Source organism: Netta rufina, assembly GCF_964035555.1.
Source record: "Netta rufina genome assembly, chromosome: 8".
NCBI classification, from domain to species: Eukaryota; Metazoa; Chordata; class Aves; order Anseriformes; family Anatidae; genus Netta; species Netta rufina.
In genome coordinates, this window is record NC_140131.1 from 20,555,318 (window position 1) to 20,579,295 (window position 23,978).

General features: G+C 43.2%; 1 protein-coding gene across 1 annotated transcript in view; it reads left to right on the forward strand.

Annotated features, from left to right (window-relative positions):
* The first annotated feature begins 4,954 nt into the window (after positions 1–4,954).
* Positions 4,955–23,978, forward strand: part of RALGPS2 (Ral GEF with PH domain and SH3 binding motif 2) — a 113,681-nt gene continuing 94,657 nt past the window's right edge. The window contains exon 1 of the mRNA XM_084291092.1: positions 4,955–5,056. The gene's annotated coding sequence lies outside the window, so the exon portion shown is untranslated. The remainder of the gene's footprint in view (positions 5,057–23,978) is intronic.

Here is a 23,978-nt window from a genome sequence, read left to right on the forward strand (position 1 = left end):
AAATTTAAAAAGACTTTTTTTCTTCTCCAAATAGCTGTTTAATCACTGCTTGAGGCTGAAAAAAAGTGTGTTGGAGCAGATGGCAAGAACATAGGATTTAAGCAGGGGACAGATGTATCCATATTAGGGAGCCTGGAAGATAAATCTCTTGAAGTCTTGTGGCAGACATGATCATTACTTTGTTTACATAGATGAAATATGACTAGTTCCAATTAACAGTTGCTGTTGTCCATATTTGGGATCTTTCCCCTTCAGATGGTCATTAAAACCTGTTCTAAATCATCATGTTTGTGCTACTTCCATTCCGTGTATAAATCATGTAGGCATCCCAGCATCTCCATTCTTTACGGGAAACGTCTAGATAGATATTTATACAACATAAAAACAATTGTAGGGGGATTTGCTTTCTTTTAAGCAGTTTGCAAGTACTGCCTCTAATGACGTACTGTCTCCTGTGATGTACAGAGATGCTAGGAAAACACAAAAAGGACATCAGTATTCAGGTTCTGTGCTGCCAATCCGTTCTTTGCCTCTTGCTCCCTCCCTAATATTTCCAGGGACTACTGTCCCTGTCACGAATGGCTCCTCTTAGGACTCTAACATAAAGCAAGTTCCTAACTATTTTACATCTGGGCATAGGAAAGCAATAGAGGAAAAAATATATACTCTTCCTGTGGAAAAATCTGTAAGTTGCATGGGAGACAGTGAGGAAATAACATGTTATCTGTGTACTGCTGAGACGTGGAAGAACCTTTGCTGACCCTGGGAAAAAAAGTGCTTTGCAGCTGCAAAGAGGAAGTCCTCTTAAAGTCTCTGTGTGTGTACATATACATATATACACTTTATATGTATGTATACACACGCACTTGGGTGAATTTAGAGGCAGCTGCTTGAATGTATTCTTTAAAAAGCTGCAATCTTAAAAATAATAAAAACAACCAGAACCAGTGTTACATCAGAGTGATGTAACTGTGAGTCCAACTCATCCCTTCATTATTGCTCAAGCTGAGAAACAAGTAGATATATATTTCTAGGGGGGTGTTCTCACATTAATCACTATACTTTTAGGAGCAAATATTAGCACATCAGTTGAACGTATCGAATTAGAGCAGTTGGGAAGCATACATACACTCTTCAGTGAAACATTCGTTGTAATGTTTTCTTCCTCCAACTGAAAACTCTAAACACCGGGTGCTTAGTGTCTACTTGAACCAGATTCCTCTGGTACTGACATTTTTATCTGTTAGAATATTATTTTTTTTTTATGATTAGTTTCAGGTTTAACTGAACCAACTGGAAATTGCATTTTTGTATGATTGAAGCAGGAAGCTCATCCTCCTTACTGAAGGGTAGAAGACAAGATGTGCGTATTATGTACTGAGCATAAACATCCTCCAAAAAGAAAGAGGAAGGTGGTGACAGTCACAGTAATGTTACATGTATCCGGTTCTGTCTCCTATTTTACCTACAGCAAATGCAAGGATGCCAGAGAGAATGACAGATCAAAAAAGCAGGAATACGTACGAGTTAAGTGTTGTAGACTACATATCTTACTAGAATCCAGATACTAACTCATACAGTGTAAAGCACTGCATCTATAAAGTCAGTCTTGCAGAGGTAAGCACTCTCAACTCACGAAGTAACAAATTCAGGTGGCAGGTACCTCAACAGCGCTTAAGCATAGTGATGCAGACTTGAGATATGACTGCACGGTTACAAAAGAAAAAGAAAACAAAACAATTTTATTCTTGTAAATTTTAGAGTAAATTTAGCAATATTTTCATTTCTTTAGTATCTCTCGCACTGAAGTACTATGTGAATTAAGTGCAGGTAGACTCATGGAATGACTTTAGCCAAAGAAAAATAATAAAAAAAATAGGATTTACAGGCTATATAAATATTGTCTACTATATTGGAATACATAAAAGTATTATATAAAATATACTGAAATACATAGAAAACATATTCTATTATTTTATTAATTATTTTATTAATTCCTAAGGGGAGCTATATGCTTTAGCAATTATTTTGTCGGGACATCTAATATCAAACTGAGTTTAACTAATGACTTTTTATGATAGTTGACCATACCTTAGAAGACGTTTACTTAGTGCTAAGTAATAATGAAGTGTTAACTAGGTGCCAAAATGTAAGCTATGCTCTTTTCAATCTTTAGTTACCAAAACAAGATTAAGAAGTATCTTTTCTGCAGCCAAGCATCCCAAGTAACTAAATTCATTTGATTTTATATTAATGTATAGTCATAATCCCCGAGCTTTGCCTTCAGCAGGATATAGGCTAAAATCAAATACTATTTGATTTGCTATCAGTTATAATCAAATGCTTTTCCTCTCTTCATTTTTTTTTTTAATATTTTATATTGCAATCTATATGAGTAAACCTGAATACATTTAAGTAACTTACATTGCAATTTTTTAATCTAAAATGCTTATGCTATCTTCTGTTAATGAACGTATAATAATCAGTCACTGTAATCTGCTGACATTTTTACAGACTGAGATTTTACTATAGCGAGCGCTTTAAATTGTAGTGTCAATGTTTCATTACAGGTGCTCCTGCAAACACATTAAAGTTTGTACATGGAAGCATACACGTTTTATTTTGCCTAATGGAAAAATGTTTTTTCATCTGTGAAATCAAAAATATACTGACAAATTTCCAACATCTCAGTTGGTAGAAAATGTTAAATGCAAACAGTTACTCACAAAAGGAAATGTTTATATCCTACATAGCGTGAGGGGTTTCTACTCACAGTGAAGTTAGTTACACTTCTGCAGGGAAGTGTAACTTCTCTGTTGAGCAGCAGATTATATAAATAGAAATTGCTGATAAAAATTGGGATAAAAATGCTGTAAAAATAACTTCCATGATCTATAGTCAATAATTATTCAGAAGAGTACCTACAAGCAGGAAGGATGAATAAGTAAATATTGTTTCTAATTTTGTTCTCTGAGATGAAAGTGGTGTCCTGCAGGCTGCAAAATTTTCAGCCTCGTGCATTTGGAATGAACCCTGTTTGGTGGGGTTTGGCCATCTGCACACATTCCCTAACAGTTTGCCAGTCACAAGTGGCAGCGGTTTCCTGTTACTTTTGACAGCAGCTTTCTTCATTCTAATCAACTATTTTGCCACATACTTTCATCTAGTCGTTTCCTCTCTTTTTGATGCTTCCTGTGATTTGAATATTTAACAGCACAGCTGCAATAGTCAACTAATAATGAATTTTAAATGGAATATTAAATCTAATGGGGAAATATACTAAATATAATGGGGAAAATCAGCACCTATAAAATAATAAGGAACATCAGCTATGCATATAGAATGGGCAACTGAATTTTAGAAGGTGGCATCTTGGAAAAGACTGAGGAATCATAGAGGGCTCTGCAACTAACTAAACATGGGTCTTTAATGTAAAAATGGCATTTCAGCACTTAGGTGGAACTGGGCATTTTGGTTCCACTGCCAAATTCATCTTTAATTAAAAAATCTATTATTCCTCTCATCACTTCTCCTTATCACTCATTCCTTAAAATCGTTTTTGATATGAAACGATGGCATGATATCCAATGTTTTGCCTGTTTTTCTCCATTTCATATCTGGGCACATTGTTTGTATGACTCCATTCGTATACTCAGGAGAGATTGCTACCGTACTATTGTTTAAGATGTCTGCATATTTCTTTAGCTATTATTACCTTTATTTTAGTTTTATGTGTTCTGTTGTATTGATGATTATTTATCAGTAGTGAATTTGTCACTGTACTGACCTCCTACACAGTTGGGTCACCCTGAATATCTTTCCAATCCGCCCTCACACTTGTGAGTAATCTCGCATCCTCTACAAGTGTTGTCTCCTTCTGCACAGCCCTTTTCCTAGATTATTTGTAAGGGTGTTTACAACACACATCCCATCACAAAATTTCAAAAACACTTTATGGTTTGGGCTTTTCACCATAATTATGAATGACCATTTGTTTTCCTGTCTCATCTTTCTCAGTTTGTGATCCATGACATTGCTTTTTTTTTTTTTTTTCTTTCTCTCTTCACAACCCACTATATAGATTTTTTTTCAGAAGCATTTAATGAAAGAGTTGTGAAGTGTCTTTCACAATTTGTGTCTCCAGGCCCTCTATATCCGCCGCTTAAATAACTACTCCTGAGAAGCTTGTTTTATAAGACAAAATAGTCTGTCTCCTGCTTTAGAATAGTTTAGGGAAATTTTACCTTTGAAGGAGATTAGTTTAGGAGCAATTTACCTTTGAAGGAGAATAGCTTAGGGAAAAATTACCTTTGCTTCCCCTTTCTGAGGTGTTTTTATTATTTCAGTACCCTCCTGGAATCTTATTTTATTTCGGTGTTAAATGTCGTGGTTGCAAACCTGGTCACTGAGCTACCAGTCGGTGGTAGACCAAATTTAGTGGATGGATAGCATTTGGCGTTTTATTTTCCTTTCATGTATCCTGATTTAAACGAGTTTGACGCTCTGCCGCCGCCGCTCCTCCATCCCTCAGGGACTGGAGGGGGCAGCCGGGGCCTGGATTCCGTGACAGGATAAAAGCGGGGCAGCGGGCGGCCGAAGGCATTGTTGGGGCATTGTTTGGGAAGCACCGTGTGTGTGTGTGTGTGAAGGCTGCCTGTTAATTACTCTAATAAGTTTCCAGCCGGCTCCCCTCACAGCGAGCCCCCCACCCCCCGTCGCTATGGCAACCCGCGCGCGGCGCCCGGCCGTTGCTTGGCGGTTGAGGCGGGGGCTCGCGCCCGGCCCGGCCCAGCCGTTGAGGGCGGCGCGTGCGCCGCCACCCCGGGAGGCCGAGGAGGCGGGGCGGGAGGGCTCGGCGCGCATGCGCGCTGGGAAGCGGCGGGGCGGGCACCCCCCCCCCCCTCCCGCCTCCCTCTGCCTCCTCCCGCCCCGGCGTGAGGCGAGGGCGGGCGGCGGGGCCCCCGCGCGGAGCCGGCGCAGGCGGCAGCGGAGCGGAGCCCGCAGCCCGCAGCCAGAGCCCTTCCCTCAGCCCGGCCCGGCCCGGCCCCGCTCGCAGGTGAGGCGCGGCGCGGCGCGGAGGAGGAGAGGAGGAGGAGGAGAGGAGGAGGAGGAGGGGACCGGGCAGCCGGCGCCCGCCTCCGCGGGGAGCCGCGGCGGGGCTCATTGTCCGGCTGCGGGGAGGAGGAGGAGAAACAGGCGGCTTCCCCCCGCCCGGCGGCGCGGCGGGCCCGGCAGCGCTCACGGCCGGGGATTGGAGGCGCCGCGTCCCCTCCCAGATCCGGGGAGGGTCCCGGCACCCCTCTGCCCGGCTCCACACGGTGCCGGGAGCCCCGAGCCCTGCCCGCAGCCTGCCTCCCCTCGGGGAACGGGCACACGGACAGACAGATGGACACACAGACAGATAGATGCACGGACAGACAGACAGACACAGGGGCAGACACGCGGCCAGGCGCCCTCCCCCGCGGGCCGGGGGCGGCGGGGCCCCCTCCCCTGTCAGCGGCTGTGGGGCGGTGGCGGCCTCGCCGCAAGATGGAGGGCTGTGGGGCGGGGGGGCCCGGCCGGCGCTCCCCTCTCTGCCTTTATTGCCATCGTTACCCTTCATTATCATCGTTATCGTGCCTTCTTTCTCCGTCCCCGCAGGCCGTGGCCTGGGTCTGGGGGGAGTTGCGGTGACAGGAGGGGGCCGGGGTGCTCGCACAGCAGGCAGGCGGCCCCTCCACACAGCAGGGACAGGGAGGGGGTGTTCGTCTGGCAGCAAAAACCTTCGGTGTGGGCCCTTCCCGGCAGCAGATGCTGGAAAAGCCACGATGTGATATGTTTTAAACCGAGATGAGCAGTGATGATAGGTGGTAGTTTCAAGCACCTGTGTGTTCACCAGCAGTTACCGCCTGGTGAAATTCTGCGCATGGGATTGTTTGTTTGAGGCATCCCCGTGCTGACAAAAGGTGCCTTTGCACAGGGCTTGTTTTTGTTGTTTTTTTTTCCCCCACCGCTTCCACTGCTGTGATAAACCAAGGGCCTTTGCTATTGCATATGGAAGAGGTGTGGACTTTGCCAAATGGGATAGGTGCTCATAGTCACTCAGTGTCTTGTGAATCTGTTTTCTCAATTTCTTTCAAGACTGGAAATTGCCGTGGTATGCACCATGTGTTTTTTTTTTTTCTTATAATTTTCTGCCTGTGCATCAGGCTTGATTTCAGTAGTATTCTGTTGGTGTTTTGTTTCTAAACAAAACAGACACTAGTACCATATTTCTATTCACATGAGAAGTGGTTTGCAACCTTTTTTTATGTGTAGACCTGTTTTGATTTTAGTGGTTGGTCACGTTTCACCTGGCAGGCTTGCATCTTGACAGGATTTAAAAAAAAATCTTTTTTAGGTCTCAGCAGTCCTATAGAAATAAAACATGGACCATAGATCAATAACTACTGATGTTGCCGATGCCCATATATTATCTTCATGCAAATGGTTTAATTCTTGGCCATCTTAAGAAAACATCAGGTACAGAACAGCAAGCAGTAGAGTAAGCTTTCGCTGCACGTCTCTTTTTTCCTCTATCACTGCAAGATTTAGACCACGATATGATAGTCTTAGGACTTCCATGGGTGCCTCTGCATGATCTGTACTGGTTTGGGTCCTGCTTTCCATAAACTGATCCGCTCCACACAGGTGCCAAAACTGTTGGAATGAATAGATACCAGCAAGTGCACGGTGGAGGAAAGTACAGAAGTTGATTATTGCTTGTGGTCTTAGCAGTGCTTCTGGCTTCTACGAGAAATACTTCACTTTTCTGGGAGAAATATTTACATTTGATTTATGTGTATTTTCTTAGGGAAATGTCTTGCAGAAGCAGAATTACTACTTTGTACAGCCTCTGCACATCCCTGCCTGCAGTCTTCCTGAGAAGTTTGCTAAGCTAGGTCGCTTGAATTGAAAGAGTGCCCTCTGGTGACATCTGTATTTAGAGTTTCGAGTGTATGTAAAGAAACACTCCTGCTAGTCTGGACTTAAATATTCTTCCCAGCAAGGCACTTTAAGGCACTTTATTCTGCACAGAAACGCTAGTGTGGTGTGTCTGAGGTAGGGGAAGAGCAGTCGTCTGCAAATGCATGTGGAAGATGTACAGCAGTTGCTTGGAGTCTGTTGGCCCCCTTGTGAAATACTTGTAACTCGTAAGTTATTTTGGCTGGATATTGAGAAGTTGTGTTTGATTCCTCCCTCAGTTAGTGGAGGAAAAATAAACAAACATGCTCTTGACGAGGTTATCCTGTTTACTGTCAGTTTTTTTCCTATAAAAATTGCCTTTGTTCAGAATTTTTGGGGACGTCTTTTCTGTTCCGCACTGGACTTGCCGGTGACCATGTAGATCAAAAATCCCTGTTTAGATATTTTTTTGATCTTGGTGCTGCACAGCACCAGTGACCAAACATGAAGCTACAGGACAAACTTCTTAGCTTCAGCTAATTGAGTAAACTTTGATTTTAAACTCTTAAGACAGACAGAAGACTCCAGGAAAGCTAACGATCTACGTGTGCTAATGCTCTGCTTGAAATACGTTTGAATATTAAAAGATTTGCATTGATGAAGACATGCTTCCATCTTAGTTTCTTCCTTATTTTCTTTTCATTGAGATTAGGGATTTATCTTTTCCTTTATACTTCCCTGGAGCTGAGTCATTTGGGCTCCTCCTTTCATTCAATAAATAAAGCTGAGCTGAAACCTGCTTGAAGGGTGGGGAGCGTAGTTGCGTTTTGTCTAACTGTAAGACATCAAAGGCACGGTGTATTTCTGGTTTGAGTGTTGTTTTACAGCTCTTGGAAGGGGTAAAGTTACAAAAGGTACTTAAAAATACTATTTTAAAGTAAGAGGGCATTCATGTAAATACCTTTACATTTAGATACCAGGAACTGCTGCAGTAGAAACCGTCCCGTAGTATGTGTGCATGGCTAGTATTTCTTGCACAGTGAGAGCTTTGTGGGATCCACATTTTGTCCATTTGTGAACTCACCACCTCAGAAGAGTGCTGAAGTGAGACCTTAATGTTACCATTGGGTATCTGAAGTAGGGGTTCTGTACACACTCAGGTCACCGGGATGTGCAGATGTGTGGCTGCAACTCTTTTCTGGCACTGAGATCCTTAAGAGCCCTGTAGGACTCTGGGGGAACTGGCATTAGAGCCCCTCCTGTGGGCAAGCTGGTATCATCCCGTGTCCTGCCCAGCAGAAAGGACACCTGCAGTCGGGTGAGGGTGGCTGGGAGTTGCTGAAGGGGAGGACGTGCTCGGCAGCATGGTGCGTTCTGAACATCGGAGCTGCTTGCTGGGACTCCTCAGGTCAGCGTGGTGTAAGCGGGAGTCATTGAACCTGCTTGCTGGCTGAGCACAGCTGAGGGAGGGAGAGGCAGCCTCCTGTCCCGTGTTTTCAGTTTATAGGGGAGTTTAACGAGAAAAACCAACCCATGCATTAAACCTTAAAGTACAACAAATAATACGGTGAAGGGCCAGTGGGGAATATGTTGAAATGCAGTTTTCCTCAGTTGCATTCGGAGATTTGTCGTGTTCGAGTGCAGTCACAGCTGGTCTTATCAGAGTTCCTTCAGGGCTTCCAGGTGGATTGTAGGCTGTCATACAGCACAAACGGTGTCTTCTGGAGCTCATGGAGATATCTCAAAATCCTTGCTATCCTATCTTTATTATAAGTTCTGGTTTTCTGTGGCCATAACCTCAGCACAGAGGGGCGATAGCCTTCGGGCTTCCTCTGTGCCTTTCTGTAAGGACAGGATTCCCTTTTGCTTCTCATGTCCGTGTTGCTTTGCAGTCCCAACTACAATAATGACTGCATGGGTAAAACCCTATGGCAGTAATGCTGGCAAAAAAGAAGCTGTACGCCTTGCAGACCGCGGCAGCTTTGCCTTAATTTCTGTAGGGCTGTACCCACCCGGCTGTGCTCCGTCTCTCGGGCTGTATCAGCTGCATCCACAAGTTGAAGGTTCCCGCTGCAGAAGATCTCAGGGTGTGCTGCAGTGTATCTCTGCCCGGCATCAAGAAGCTGAGGAGCTGCTCTGTCCAAACATCAGGAAATACTTGTTAGCCTCATATACGTGTAATCTTGGTGGTTTAAAACCTGCTCGTTCCTCAGTTGTGAAGAGCAACCTCTTTCGTTAAAGCATCTATCGTGACAGTTCCTGATGCCAGATTGGAGAGAGCAACGCATCTGTTGTTGCTTGCTGTTAAATTGAAAGCCCCTCTATTTTTTAGTCCCTTTGAAGGAAGAAAATGCTTGCAGTCCCCTAAAGTAGGATTTGCCTTGGTGCCAACTCTTAAGAATAGCTGTTCATTTTGTTTCTTTGAGGTGTAGGACTTGCGATCTATTCCCCTTGCCTATTTCAGATGTTTTTTTTTTGTGTGTGTTTACATACAAACACATTGAATAGACAATGTAAGCTTCAGATGGCAGGGGAGCTGGGAGAGGCATGTGCCGCCTCTGTTTCCTTGGGTCTGTCTGGGGAGACTCTGCGTCTCCCCCATGGATCGCGGGTGCGACCGCAGCACTTGATGTAGCCCACTGCTTCATCAGCATGTGGTTGAGATTTGAACGTGGATTAGAACAAGCTGGCTGAGGCTCAATCCAGATAAAATATACATGATGATGTGGATGTAATTATCAGCCTTCCTAATTGAAGAGTGCATTTGCCATTAGGTGAAAGTGTTAGTGCCCTCTGGTGACTCCTGTTGTTTCCAGCACTCATATTGAAGCAGTCAAAGCAGTTTTTTAAATCTTTGAGTAAAAAATAGGGACATCCTAACCTGATGAGAGCTGACTAGCTTGGCTAGAAGCTGTCACTGCCCCTCTTGCCGTTGTTTTCTAGATCGTTAAAGCAGTTCTTGGTGCAAGGAATGAAATATAACTTGGGGGCTAAGCGTGGGTCAGTTAAGGAAGAAAGAACAGCATGCTGGGGATAAACAGAAACTGCATGGAGTAAGAGTGGTGGTTAAGCTTGCTGGTGTCCCCTGCTGAAACGTGGTCACCCTGACAGGTCATTTCTGGGAGTTCTCCATTTACTTCATTGTGCTGCCTATACTGGATGTCCATCGGCTGTCTGAGGGCCAAAATGCTCAGAGAGGGAGCCAAGAAGCGCGCAGTGCAGGGTGCAGAGAAGTTTGAGGTGCTGCCTTTCATGGTGAATCACCTTTTTTAAAGCAATTTAGATGTTTGCAGCACCTGGTGCAGAACATCTTGTTTGCTTGGGAGTCAGTAGCACTGCTGCTTGGGGATATGTAGGTGTTATCTCTTCCTCCTAATGGAGCTGTGGTATTGCCTGCAATCAATTAAGTCTGAAGCGACCTAGGACTGGCTATTTAAGAGTCAAGTCTCTGACCAGTGTTGTAGTAGGATGGCATTAAAAGCTGTTTGATTTGAGCCTCCCTCATTATTCATTAAGGGACAGCTTTAAGCCTATGGAATTTGCTCTCCTCGTTGAGACTGACTCAGATTGATCATGTTGGGGAAAAAGAATATTGATCTTGTTTTAAAAGTTGAAGGTGTATTTCTTAGATAATGGTGGCTGGATAAAAACTGGCAGAGGTCCTGAGAAAGTGGTCTTAATGCAATTTGTAAATTAGATTGCTTTTATCACATTATTAAGGTGCACAGGGTTTGGGATAATTGCCTAAACTATAGCATTACATTTTCATTTAGGTTCGGAGGTAGCAGTATAATGGTACAGAGTTACTGGAGTTGGACCAATAAGTGAATAAATGGGGTTAGTACAGCACATGTTCTGCTCTGATAGAAGCTTCTCAGATTAACATATGGGCAGACTGAAGCCTCCAATGAAAAGCTTAAAGTCTCAGTTCTCAAAGTTTTTCTTTGTGAGCTTCATGTCTTAGTTTCTTGCATCTGAAGAGGCATGTAAGAGGCACAGGTGGAATTCTGACTTGCTAGTTTTATATAAACCTCAAACTTTTTTTTTTTTTTTTTTTTTTTTTAAACTCTGCTGCTGAGTTCTGTGACTTGTTGATAAAGTTGGGGTCCTCCATGGTTGTAACCAATTGAGATTGGTTTGTAATTGAAATTAGGTTTTGACCTCAGATGCTTTTTTCAGTGGCAGCTTTTTTTTTTTTTTTCTTGATTGCTCACTTCTCATGCTGTCTGTTTTGGCAGAAATACTAGTAGGTTGTACTGTGTCAGGGAACCTAACTAGCTAAGAAGATTAATCTTTTTCTTCTCCCTTCCCTCCTCCAAGCTGTTTAGTCTACAGCTGTACAAAATCTTGTGCTGCTGTCATGGCAGAGAAAGGAATGGAAAACAGCGATTGGGGTAGAGACAGCTGGCAAATGCCAAATCGAAGTTCCCATAAGCCAGCTGAAATCAGTAAGTGGATCGCTTGTCCCTTTGGTTATAGCTCAGCTTGTGGAGCATTCATTCCTGCTATTAGAGCACAAGCTGCATTCTGTCCTGAATCCCTGTCTGGGTCTGCAAATCTGGGGACTTGGGAAAAATCTCAGTTCCGTTCAGCTGTGTGACCTGAGGTTCTGTGGGATGCTATGCAGAAACACCTGCGGCATTGCAGAATCTTTGCAGTGTTTTGGAAAATCACTTTGAAGTAGAGCTCAAGTTTACAACTGTTGCACCTTTTTCAGTAGGCTGGTGGAGTGTGTAGGGAATGCTGCTGGTGTTACTGGAAACTTGGTAACAGAGCCATCTGTCCAACCAGCCAAAGACTAATCCTGAAGCCTTCAAAGTATTTTTGTGGTTTCTGAAAAACTCTGCAATCAACTTACACGTTAAGTTCTAGGTGGACATCTTGGATTTGAAAATACACATAAATAGTTTGAAGTCCTAAATCAATAAAAGAAAAGATGGCCAACGATTTGGACTACTCTTTTTCCTATTAATGCATCACTGTTTTGTGCCGTCACTAATTAGTAACTCTAATATCATGAGGTGTATTGATAAAGCGTGTGCTTAGTGATGACTCATAGTCATTGTGTTTCCAGCCCTGCTTTGTCACAGAACTAACTTTCTCTGCGTGGTTAAAGGGCACCTGAACTCTGCTTCTATTGCTAGCAACTCTGGCCACCCTGCCAACAGCCTTGTCTTTGATTACCAGCCACTTTTTCCATTTGCTTTATTGGTAAGTACACCTGAGTAGTGGCAGCTCCCCCTGTTGTGGAAGCCGTCACTCTGTTTAGAATACCAGTCGCATATTTTTACAATGACCAATTGGATTTGGTGTCAGTTGTCAGGCCTGCCTCTAAGTATCTTCAAATAACTGCGGGATGCTTCCTGATCAGAACTGTATGGAAATGTGTGTTACTCCTTTCCAACATGCCTCTTGGAACAAGATCAGTCGAATCTATTGAGTTTAGTCCTCCCTTACAGTTGAGGTGATCTGCAAGTACCTCCTGGAGATCAGAGGGCTAAATTACTGAACAATTAGTAAGATTTCCTAGCTAACCACTCATCCTGTGTTTCTGAGAACTGTGGATGTAGCAGACAGTGCGCAGCCAGAAACTCGAGGTGTGCGTTGGGTTAGATAGAAGCCCAGGCCCTGCAGGACTGCCTGAAGATAAGAGGAGGATGGACAGCAGCTGGGTATAAGGCTTTATTATTATTTTCAGAAATAATAGTGCTTGGGTGATGTCAGGTGTGTGGTTTCAAATGAATCTGCTTTCTGTTCTATTTCTGCAATGCTAGCCAGTGTCCCTCTACAGTAGAAACTTTTTTGCTGTTTCTTGTTTGAAAAGTGCCTGGCTAACCATGCTTTGGTTGATTGCCCTATCGATGACACGATTCCTCCTAATCCTCTACATCCACACCCCAAACCTGAGCCTGTTTTGGATCAGTTTGGAACAGATTCTGCCAGACAACCCTTCGATAATGAATTCTGCTGTTCGTAGTGAAATGCCTTGCCAGCAGTACTCTTCTCGCTACTAGTGCACGGTAATTTTCTTTCTGATTTGCTCTAGTGTGTGCTTTTTCTAGTCCTGGTAATAGCAGATCTTCAATTCTGCTTTAAGCAAGCTTGTTTTGTGGTAGGTTGGACAAGGTCTTCATTGCAGCGCTGCCAAATGTAACAGCACAAATTTAATCACAGTATGAAATTGAGATTGTTTGGTTATTTTTAATACCGTGTAATGTTGTTGTGTAGATCTAACTGTGCTGGCAGGAAGTTTATTTGTGGAAATTGTGTAACTAGACTGACAATGTGTATTGAAGAGTTCAAAGTGTCTACCCAGAATACCTCAAAAGGAATTTGGAGAGGAAAGTGATGTTAACTGAATTGTAGTCAGGAGATCAAACAAACAAAAAAAAGTCAATGCTGTTTTCACTTGAGGCAGGTTCCAGATGTACGATGTTGTATGAAGTTGAAGGCATATTAAAGAAGTGGAAAAACTACTTTTGAGGTACAGCATTATTTTTTTTACCTTTGAAGAGCAGCAGCTCTTCGTACGCAGGTGGTGTGCTTTAGGACCTGCGTGCAGACAGCTTCCGCAGTGCCTGCGTGTAATGGCTTGCCCTTGCACTTAATTAACTTGCTGGCTTTTTTTAATGTGGATTCTGCCTGTGTAATGACTGAGCTCAAACTGCATTTCATGCTGTGACTTGTGTTTAATCCTGTTGAAAAATCAGCCTTTACTCTTCTCTGAAGCTGGCTTAGTAGCGGAGAAGTTTCTTCTGTAAGACCTGGTTCACGTTTCAGGGAAGGTAACGTAACTTCTCTCAGCAGAAGTATTCACATCAGTCTGGGTTTGAGCTAGTGTTCAGGGACTGCAGTTTGCTGGTATCGAACAGTTTCTGGGTGTCTCTTATTAACAGGAGAACTGCTTTAGTTTCTTCTCTTTTGGGTAACCACTGCTGTAGGACTAGGAGGTGAGAAAGGACCACCCGTGTGTTACTATATGCACGATGCGCAAACAGTGCACACACCTGTAAAGAACGTAGGATGGCATTGTGCCAGGCACCCAGGGACACTCACCAAAGTATTGGGGTTTGTCAGAGAGGTGGAGTGCCTGCCCTGGGGAGGTGGGGAGCTGAGGGACAAACCTGCAGAGCCTGTGGGTGTGGAGGCTGTAGCATGTGCTCGCAGGGGGTGCTTCTTGCACGTCCACACTGTGACTTCTAAAGGAGGTATGAGCTCTTCATCCAGTGCAGGTTTGCAGTAACAAAGGCGTATGCATTCGTGATTTGGGGATGACCATTTGGATTAGGAGTAATTCTTATCTCAATTTCATAATTAATTGGATGATAAAAGCATTAACTGAAAGTGTGTTGCTGGGCCTAAACTTCTGGAAAGGGTAGCTGAGGAAAATGTGAAATCTGTTGTGATAGAAAAGTCATTTAATATAGACTTTATACAGTAGCGATGTAATAATTCAGAGAGATTTCTTATGCTAAGTTAGATGGATGAACATAAAATCTGCTTGGCCATGTTGAGTGATATAGCTAAAAACAGAAGCTTGTTTGATTAAAAACAGTGCAAGCATCTAATATGAAAAAGTCTTGCTGAGCTGTTGCACCCTTATTTAACTCTCATTAAATCCCTTGTTTGTAAACAAAGGCATATTGTAGAAAAGCTGAAGGCTTGAAGTACTTACTTCAGCTGTACCTTCTTTGGAGAGAAAAAAGCTAGTTTTTAAATGATTTTCTTGAAGTATTTCAATGATTTATTTAAAGTATCCATGGTTGTACGTATTCTTTTCATGAAGAGAGAGTCTTAAGTGCAGAACCAGGATCGGGCAGCGATGAAGTTACCCTCCAGGAGGGATATCTCTCTGGGGAGCAGGGAAGAAGGCTTCCCTTGCTGACTGGGGCTGTGTTGGAGTCGGTGTGGCTGCTGGGTGACAGCTTTCTGGGCTGGCACTGAACCTCACAGATGTCTTCGTGGTGGTACTTGTCGGGGTGAGGAAGGACTGACGATGAGGAGCAGCGATGGGCTTCGGCAGCTGAAGTTTTCTTGCCAGTCTGTCTCCTTCTCTGGTGTCTGCTTTCCCTGTTTGCTTCCACGTCGCTAATGGAATTGGACATCTCTTCTCCCTGGGGCGCTGGGGTGTGGTGCTGGGATCTTATCATTAGGCCAGCTGCTCGGTAGTTCTTTGTGGCTTTCTCTACTTACGAATCTCCTAATATTGATTGAAGTGCTTTGCTTACAGGAAGAAAATTGCAGTGTTTTGGAACTCATAATTGGCATCTCTGCTAATGCAGAGAAGGCCAACATTTTCTAGTAGCGATCCTCAAAAATCAGTAACTACATCTCAGAAGAGACAGAGGAGCCTTCCCTCTGCTGGAGGCGCCACTCACAAGTTATGTTCCTCTTTTTGGTTGGGGCTGGCTTCAGCGTGCTGCTGGGTCCCCGAGTGAGCTGCTGCCACGTGCCTGGCGATAAAGCTGGCCACAGCAGCCGGAGAGAGAGCAGCCCTGCCGCCTGCGAGCCCCTCACACTGACAGCGGTTATCAGCCCTGTGCAGCGCTGCTGGGGAACCCTGCTCCACTTTGCTGGGTCAGAAAGCTGCCTTATAAATCATTATATGGACACCGTGTTTCAAATGGTAGCTGTGTCTGTGCTCTTCTCACAAGGCTGTTTTTCCCCCGTTGTCTCAGAGGCGGTGTGACTTCTTGCATCTCTTAGCCTTGAAGTGGTAAAGCTGTTGCCAGAGTGTGCCACTGGCCAGAAACACCCTGACCTTATTGTGGCTAGCTGCTTGCTGAGTTCTTCTTCGGGAAGATACTAGCAGTGCCTTTGAGGTGGTTGCCTCTCGTTTATGTTTCCATAACATTCGTGATGAAAATGAACCTTCCTGGCTTGGCAAGCTCAGTCTGACACCGATTACAGGGATGGGGTGTTCCCAAACTGCAGCCGAGATACTGCCTCGGTCAGCTGTTCTCTTAACAGGGAAGAGGCAACTTCCTCGCTGGTAGTACCAAGTGGGAGAACAAATTGTCAGTCTGTATGAAGAAAAATAAGGTGATAATTCACCCAAACAGGAGAGACTGCAGATAGTGGTTCCCTAAAATGAATGGCTTTAATAAATTGGGGTGTTTCAGTGCTGTCTTGAAGTGTTCTTTTGAGCAGTAGAAAAACGTATCTGATCTTTAGGCTTTTAATTTTTCTCACCAAATTAGTTGTAGCTTGGATTTTTCTAAAATTTGAGATCTGCATTTGAGATCTGTGGCATTTTCTGTGGTTTTCTTCCTATTCCAAGTGAATCTTGTGTGATATTGAAAATACTTGTTTTGACCAAGCTGTGCAAAATGTAGGACAGACCTCTTACAGCCGTCCTGCCAGAAGTTGCTAGAGAACAGCCAAGTTTACCTGGTAAACGTTTTAGGATGCGAGGATCTCTGCTTTCATCCAGCTGTGAATTCCCCGAGGTCTGCACCACTCCTTTGTTCTAGCACTGTGCTGGTTTTGAGGATCCTAGGAAGAAAAGCAAAACATTTACTGATCAGTGTGCCAAGATCAGAGATTCCAGGTCTCAGTAGCAACTGAAGTAGCAGTTTGTAGTGGTTTTTTGTTTGTTTATTTTTTGAGGGTGTCAGTGTAAAACTTTTAAAGATACAGTTAATATCACTGAATGGTCACATAAGAACTGTGTTTGTTCTCTTATTTGTGACACCCTGCCACCTCAGGATGTGAACTTCCATGAAATGTAGCATTCAAGATTTACTTTTTATCAGTTACAAAGATTAACATAAAGATGAATGTAATTGTGGTCTTAGTTAAACAGCATGAGTTCCTTAAGAATGAAGCGATACCTGCTGTAAAACAGTGTGTTTGCATTCAAAGCACCATTCTCCTCCAAACCTGTACCAAAATTACGTTGTCTACAGTCTCTCTTATCATTACTCCTGAATCCAAGTTTTCAGCTTGCACATCTCTGTAATTGAATCAATTTTTAATGCCTGCATCCATTGATCTGGCAGAAATGGAGACAGCTGCACATCTTAGCCTGAAGGATATCTTTGAGTAATAATTATCTAATCATCTACTGAATATTTAAAATTTCCAAGTAGAATTTGGACAGAGTGTCACTTGTGAAATTACTGAGCTTGTAGTGCAGGAATAATCTTAAAAACCCATCTTGATGGACTCTATTGAAGGCATATGGGAATGCTGCTCTTGTGTGGAGTAATTGAGCTGGAAGTTGACTCTGAAATGCTGGAAAAAAAAACAAATCCGGTGAATGCTGACACTGTCATCACTTGTCATGTACATAGAGGCATATAAAAATTGTGGGAATTCCCATGCTGTGTGTGATCTGGAAGAAGATGCTTGTCCATCCCTTAGCAAAAGGGCCTACAGTTTTTCTGTGCCTCGGAAACCATGCAGGCTGATCAGCTGTGTGTGTGTGCATCTTGTGCCTTAACTTCTCTAACACCAGTGAAGTGTGTCCAGGTTTGGGTTCTGCTTTCCTCTTATGTTCATCTTATTGCCATTAAATCCAGTGTCGAGCAGAAGGGTGTATGCTCCTTTAGCAGCTAATGATTTTTCCATTCCTTATTTGAAGCATGGCTCAAACAAAATAATGTCCCTATACCTCCTTAGGAAGTACCTGGAGAAAATATTTGATTTCCTTGGTCCCTGCTTGGTTTAGAGTTGTCACACGCTGTGAAGAATTCCACCATTTTATCTTTCTCCTGCAGTTTCTTTTTTTTTTCCCCTTGTTTTTTAATCGAGAATGCGAGGCTTGCCTTTCCTGCTATTAGAGGTACACAAATGGGTTTGCTTAGTTGGATCCCGTGCTTTGCCAGCTCTGCTCTTCAAATTAGTGCTTGTGTTACGTCTTGATGTCTTTTTGATGTCTTCTGGAAAATGTTGTATTCTCCATCAATTATACAAGTTCTACAAACTATGTAGGTATTTATTATGTCATTGTTTCTCTAGAACAAATACTTTCATCAATAATGTAGGTAGATGGCTTAGAAATAGCTCCAGCAGGGCTCTAATTTATACTATCCATTTACCTGAAATTGCTTTTATTTTTTCTGGTGCTTCAACTCTTGTCATTGTACAAGCAATGAGATGGTTTTACCAGAACTTCACACTTTCAAGTAAGTTTGTCTGCTTTGAGTATCTAATGAGATGAGATCTCTCTGCAACCTAGTGTTTCTGTTTTGCTAACAAGGAAAAATCTGATAAAGTCTTATAACAATATATTGGCCTCCTTCATGAAAACATCTCTAAATGATTGCAGTGGAAGTGGGGACCATGCCTGGTCCCCATTACCGGACAGTAACATGTGTTTGGTTTGCTGAAATCCCGCATACACATGTGCATTATCATGGATTTGCATTTTCTCTATCATGTTTCATATTTTTTAGGCAGGTCCTTTGGTAGCCAGCTGTTACTGACTGGTCTTGGGTGAAGAAAAGTATTTAGCATTCAGCTGGTGGTGGTGGAGTCACTTATCAGTTGTCTTGCTTACTGAGGTTCTTCTGAAGAGAGTGAGAAACATGGAAAAGATCTGGCTGCTTGGATGGGTAAACAACTGCTGTGTTTTTTGCTTGTACAAGTTGGACAAACCAAGCTTGACATGCTTCTACGAACAAACACGGGATGATGGCACAGGCAGAATTCGCCGGCACAGACAGTAAATCCAGCTCCCTTCCCCAAATGCCTGTTGTATTTGTGCCTCATATCCATCATACCAAGTGCAGGTAATGGATAAGCTGGTAGGTTTTTCCCATTAGCACCATTTCTGTAGCAACTGTGCAAATTTCCACATAGATGCAAGATGGTAGAAGTGAAAAATTAAAGGGAAAATAGTTGAAATGCTGACATCACAGGTGTTAGTGATGAGGATTACTCTCATCTCTCTGAAAACTGGATTTTAAAACGGACTGACATAGTGTGTCATGGCTTAACAACAAAAAAAGAGGTAAAATATTTTCAACAATATTTTCTTCCTCATCGACGCCAGCAATGGCTGTTCAGTGGGAGGGGTTTTGTCATCTTTCCCATAACTCTGAAATCTTTGCCTTTTTGTCCAGTCGTACAAAGGCAGCATGCAGTTGAGGCAGGTGTGTGTGCCTGGTCTTGAGCTGTGTGGATTTGGCGGCTGTTACTCGGCAGCAGTTGGTCCTGCGTCATCTCTAGTTGCTAAAAAGCTCTCCCTAGGATGGCTGCATCGTGCTGCTTCTGCTTTGGTTGCTCCCTGTTCTGACTGCACCGCCTAACGTCTACAGAAGGTGACTCGGAGTTGCATGGATATTCGGGCTTGCTTTACATGCATGCGTGATATTCAGTGTCTAGGTCCTCAGTTTCAGTTTTCATCACTGATTTCTGTGCACTTTTGGTGTGTGAGTTGTCGTGGCTGCTGGTGACAGCTCCTGCGGCCTACTGACAGTGACGAAGAGCTCCTGTTGGCAGTTGTCATCTGGTTTTCAGAACTTGCCTGCACGCTGTTGCAAAGAAAATTGTACTGAAATCATTTTCCAAACTGTTCTGTGAAGTACTTCAGTTCTCTTCTGAGATGAAGTATGCTACCCATGTGTGCATGTTTGTAGATTATCATTTTCATGTTCCTTTTCTGCTGGAATTTTCGCTGTTGTCTTATTTAAAACTTAATTTTTTATTTTTTAAAGGCAGAAAACTTAAACTGAAGCATAAAAAAGGCAACTTCTAGAGAATTCTCAGGGGTTATGTTGTGGTATTGTTGCTGATGCACAGTTTACAGTAATTCTTCCCTATAGGGTGGTGTTTGTAAAATCCAGAAACAAAACAGAAGCGTGGATCTGGATACTTCTGAAAAGGATAGGCTGTTAGGGATCCTGAAATTCATACCGGTGGCACTGAGGACACTGCTGGTGCTTGTTTAAGTATGATTCCTCCTCACAGCGTGGTGTCCATGGATGCATTCTTCCCTTGGTTCCCCTGATGCCATGCCTGTATATCTAACCCATAACAAAAATATTTTGCAAACTGCACGCCAGTTGATCAGCACGACATCAATCTTTCGCTGTTCCTTCTGTCTGCAAACAAAATGGATCGCTACAAGGCCACGCAGTGGGAGTCGTGGAAAAGCGAGCCATGGCAAGGTTGTCATCTTGTAGAACTGTGTCATTAGTTAGGCTGTCTGGCTCTAGTTTAAATCATTCTATTTATTTTAGTTGCTCTCTTTGTGCCTCTTGTTCATGGAAACAAATGTCAGTAGCTGCTGTCGTCCGAAAATGTCTCCAGGATGTGATTTCTCCTGCTTTGTGTGTTTGGGAATTGTCTTCTGGTTCCTGAATGAACAAGCCTGGATTTCTTCAAACATTTGAAGAAATGTTTCTTAAACAGGCTAAACTATTACCAGGCTTGAATTTTGGAGGGGGAGATAGAGGAGGGAGAAACTTTAATATACTCAGTGTACTTTCTGTGCTTACACCATTGGTTCCCGAATGCTTGTCCTCTTGGCGTGTGTGAGGAAAAGCAAACCACACATTGTGACTTAAGATGTTCAGTCTGTTCTGACGGCAGCTGTAAAATAATAGCTAAATCCAAAGGAGTAAGACATTGCTCTGTGCAGTGTCCTTCCTAAAGAGCTACAAGCTGGAGTAGAGGCTGCTAGTGATCCCTGAAGCAAAAACCAAACCAAAACAAACAACTTGGGGAACTGGATAATGTGTAAGTAATTTTTGAACAGAAACTTGTTCTTACGCAGTAAAGTTATTTATTTAGTGAACGTGGCTTTTATCTTACAAGTCCCAAACTCCACTGGACAGAGCTTTTTGTCAAAAGAAAGCAGACCTCTTACAACCCCAGGCTGAACTCAAATAGCATGCTAAACACATGTTCACATTTTTGGCTTACTCCGTTCGTCGCTTGCAGTGGCTCTTCTGTTCACTTCATGTTTGCAGCTGTGCACCGATGCTAGCGCCTTGTGCCGTGATATCTACCAATTAACTCTGGGCTACCAGTCGGTTGTCTGCACTGGGTAGAGCTTGTTTTTGAACGGCGGAGGTCAGAACAGTAAGCATCTCCTCTGTGTGCAGTTCTTTCTAGAAAACTTTCAGCTGGACTTTGTTGCCAGATGATTACAGATAAAGCTGATAGTTGGTTGGTTTTGTTTTGTTTTTTTTTGTACTAGAATTGGGTAACTGAGCAGTTTGTGTCCTGGAGAAAGAGCTTCTCCTTGATCTGTGAGGCTTTCTTTATCTCATCTGAGGATATTGAAGCTATGGGATGTACCAGCTCCTAAGAGTGGAAGAGGCAAGCATTGAGGACCACAAAGAAATCATCTTGATAGTTGGAAATTGAGTAAGATACGATTGAGACAGAGCCTTACTGTCTATTACCTTAATGTTATCTCTGTCTTTTTATCTTACTTTTTTTCTAGAGCTCAGAAGTATGAGATGCACAATAGCAGCACTGTAACTTTGTTGTCCAGAATGTAAGCACACGTGATGGTGAAAATGATTTATATAGGTAGCGTTTGCTTAAAACAGAATGAGAACCTCACTTGTTGTGAGAGAAGGGAATCTAAATTAAAGACCATGTTCCAACAAAGCATCATTTTGTACTTACAAACTTCATTGTAAAACCTGATAAAAAGGTTCTTCTGTTTGTGGCTGTTCTGTAGATTTTGATTTCATCTGTTGGAGCTTAAACAGCTGATATTACCCTGACTGTTGTGCACCAGCTGCTTAGGGAAGGAGTGGACGTGTGACACATCTGAGCAGCTGAGATGTATGAGGAGGAGGAAGGAGGTGCTTTGGGTCTGCATCAGGACTGTGAACCAGTGAAGGAAGAGCTCTGCATTACTGGGTGAGCTGCACTGCTCCCACAGGCACCATGTAACAAAATTTCTTTCAGGAACGAGTCTAGAATCAGCTATCAGCTCTGGCTTTGTTTATTTTAATACTGTTTTCCAGAAGCTGTTAAGAACCTGGTTGCAATATTCTGATTTTAAGCATAACTTTGAATTTTATTCACATTCCTTTGGTTTGTCCTCCTGCTATTTACACATAGCAAGTGTATCCTCCTGCAGCTTTCAGTTTGTTAGCATAAGCAAGATGAGGTCTCCTTGTTTCCCCTTCTATAATGGAGTCTTCCATCAACCTGGAAGCCCTTCCCTGCATACGTTTGGGTTCAAGTCTTTTAAAAGCTGAATGGCCAGAACTGCATGGAATAGAGCAGTCATTCTCTTATGAAATGCATCGGCTTGAGTATTTGTCTACAACTAATGCAAGCATTAGTCATTTCCAAATGATGTGCTGAGACTTGTACACATTTTGCAGGTATCATCCCAAATGATTCTGTAATGATTGAATTTTGTTCATTCTCCTATCTACCAGATGCTTTATTCCATCTGTATTGTGTTGCTTTCCTCTATTTCTCAGTTATATCATTCTCCCAATATTTGTACTGGTGTTGCATATTGAATAACCTTTAGTAATCTCTTCCTAGTCTAATATTAATGTTCAAAATTATGCTCCTGTATCTCTGATTTCGTCATGTCATTATCTACTTGCATGTCTTCTACTGGAGGCTTTTATCTCAGTCCTCACTAGTTGTGGCAGCTTATCAAGTGCTTTGTCAAGATTCATACATCTGACTGGAGACTTATTAGTATGGGAAGTTTTAGCTCTGGGATTTGAGCTTTTCAGTGATAAATTTCCTCCAGGAGCATGGAGTTATATTGAGTTGCTTGAGCTTTTATTTCATTTCTACCGTGAAAGTTCCTATTTTTATCATTTTGTTATCTTTTATTACCTCTTAATACCGTCATGCTTGCTGAACACTGAGTTAAAAAGTGTGTTTAAGGCACTTTCATTTTGTTCAACACTACACACGTAGTATCCCTATTTTTACTCTGCAGAAACCTTGCTTTTCTGGTTTTAGTGCTTCCACTGAAGAATATAGTTAGGAAGGTGCAATTCAGTTTAACTTAAGAAAATCTTCTTTCCATGTTGGATGCACATTTTGTCCTCTCCCTTATTCCATGCTGACTTTCTGCTTAGTTGTGGGGCTTTTGTGTGTGGCGTTCTTGTTTAGGTGTAGGGTGTGTTTTGTTTTGAAACAGTTATCTCTGGTTTTGCTTTTTAGCAGTCACCCAGGAAGGTGATAAGTTTTCTTGCTATCTTCAGGCATGTTTCCAGCTTTACCTGTGTTTATGTAGCTTCTGTGGACTTTGAGAGGCCTGACGGGAGGTAATAAAGAGCGGTGGCTTCTGGGGCAGGAGGAGGTCATGCATTTCTCTTGAAGTCAAGGGAGTTAAAAGCTTGGTGGGTCGCTCAGACTGCCTTGGGTTTTTCCCTTCTGCAGTACCTCTAATGTCTTGTTACTGCCATTCGGTCTCGTGCCACTTCCAGAATCTCTCCTGTTGTGGAGCAGACAACATACAGCAAATAAGTGGGGTTTCTTTCCTATTAGGTAATACGTTTCTGTGCCAACATGGCCCTTACCTATGCAGGTCTTCCAGGCATACTGAGGTGTGTGTGCACCAAATGCAGGGAAGAACAACGTGCTCAGCCCTCACCCTGATGGCAGGTGGTACGAGTTCAGGTATACCATGGTGACCGTCATGCCTGTGTGCCAGTGTACTTTGTCTTCTTTACGCAACCCTCCCCGGCGCCTGCGTGCCCCTAGGCTGACTTGAACCACTTCCAAGCAGAGTGAACTTGGGTGTGCAGCAGCTTGTGTGCAGCTGGGGGCACGCAGCACCACCGTAACAGCACAACGTCAGGAACTTGCAGCTGCCGGCTTGGTACAGACCTGCAAGAGGTGTGCTGGGCATGCAAGGTGTTCGTGCTGCGGGTTGGGGCATCGGGATTCTCTGCATCGCTTCCTGGTCCTGTGCAACCCCACTGAGTGACAGCATCTGTACGGTGATGTGATGGGAACTGTGATCTATGTCCCTCTCAACAAAGGGAAGACTAAAAGGTATTTCAAAAATATGTACTTCAAAAAGATCAAGGCAAAAGTATTGGCATTAAAATAGCAGTATCTTAAGTGTTGCATGCTTTTAGTGTTGGATTTCTGTTGGTTGGGCT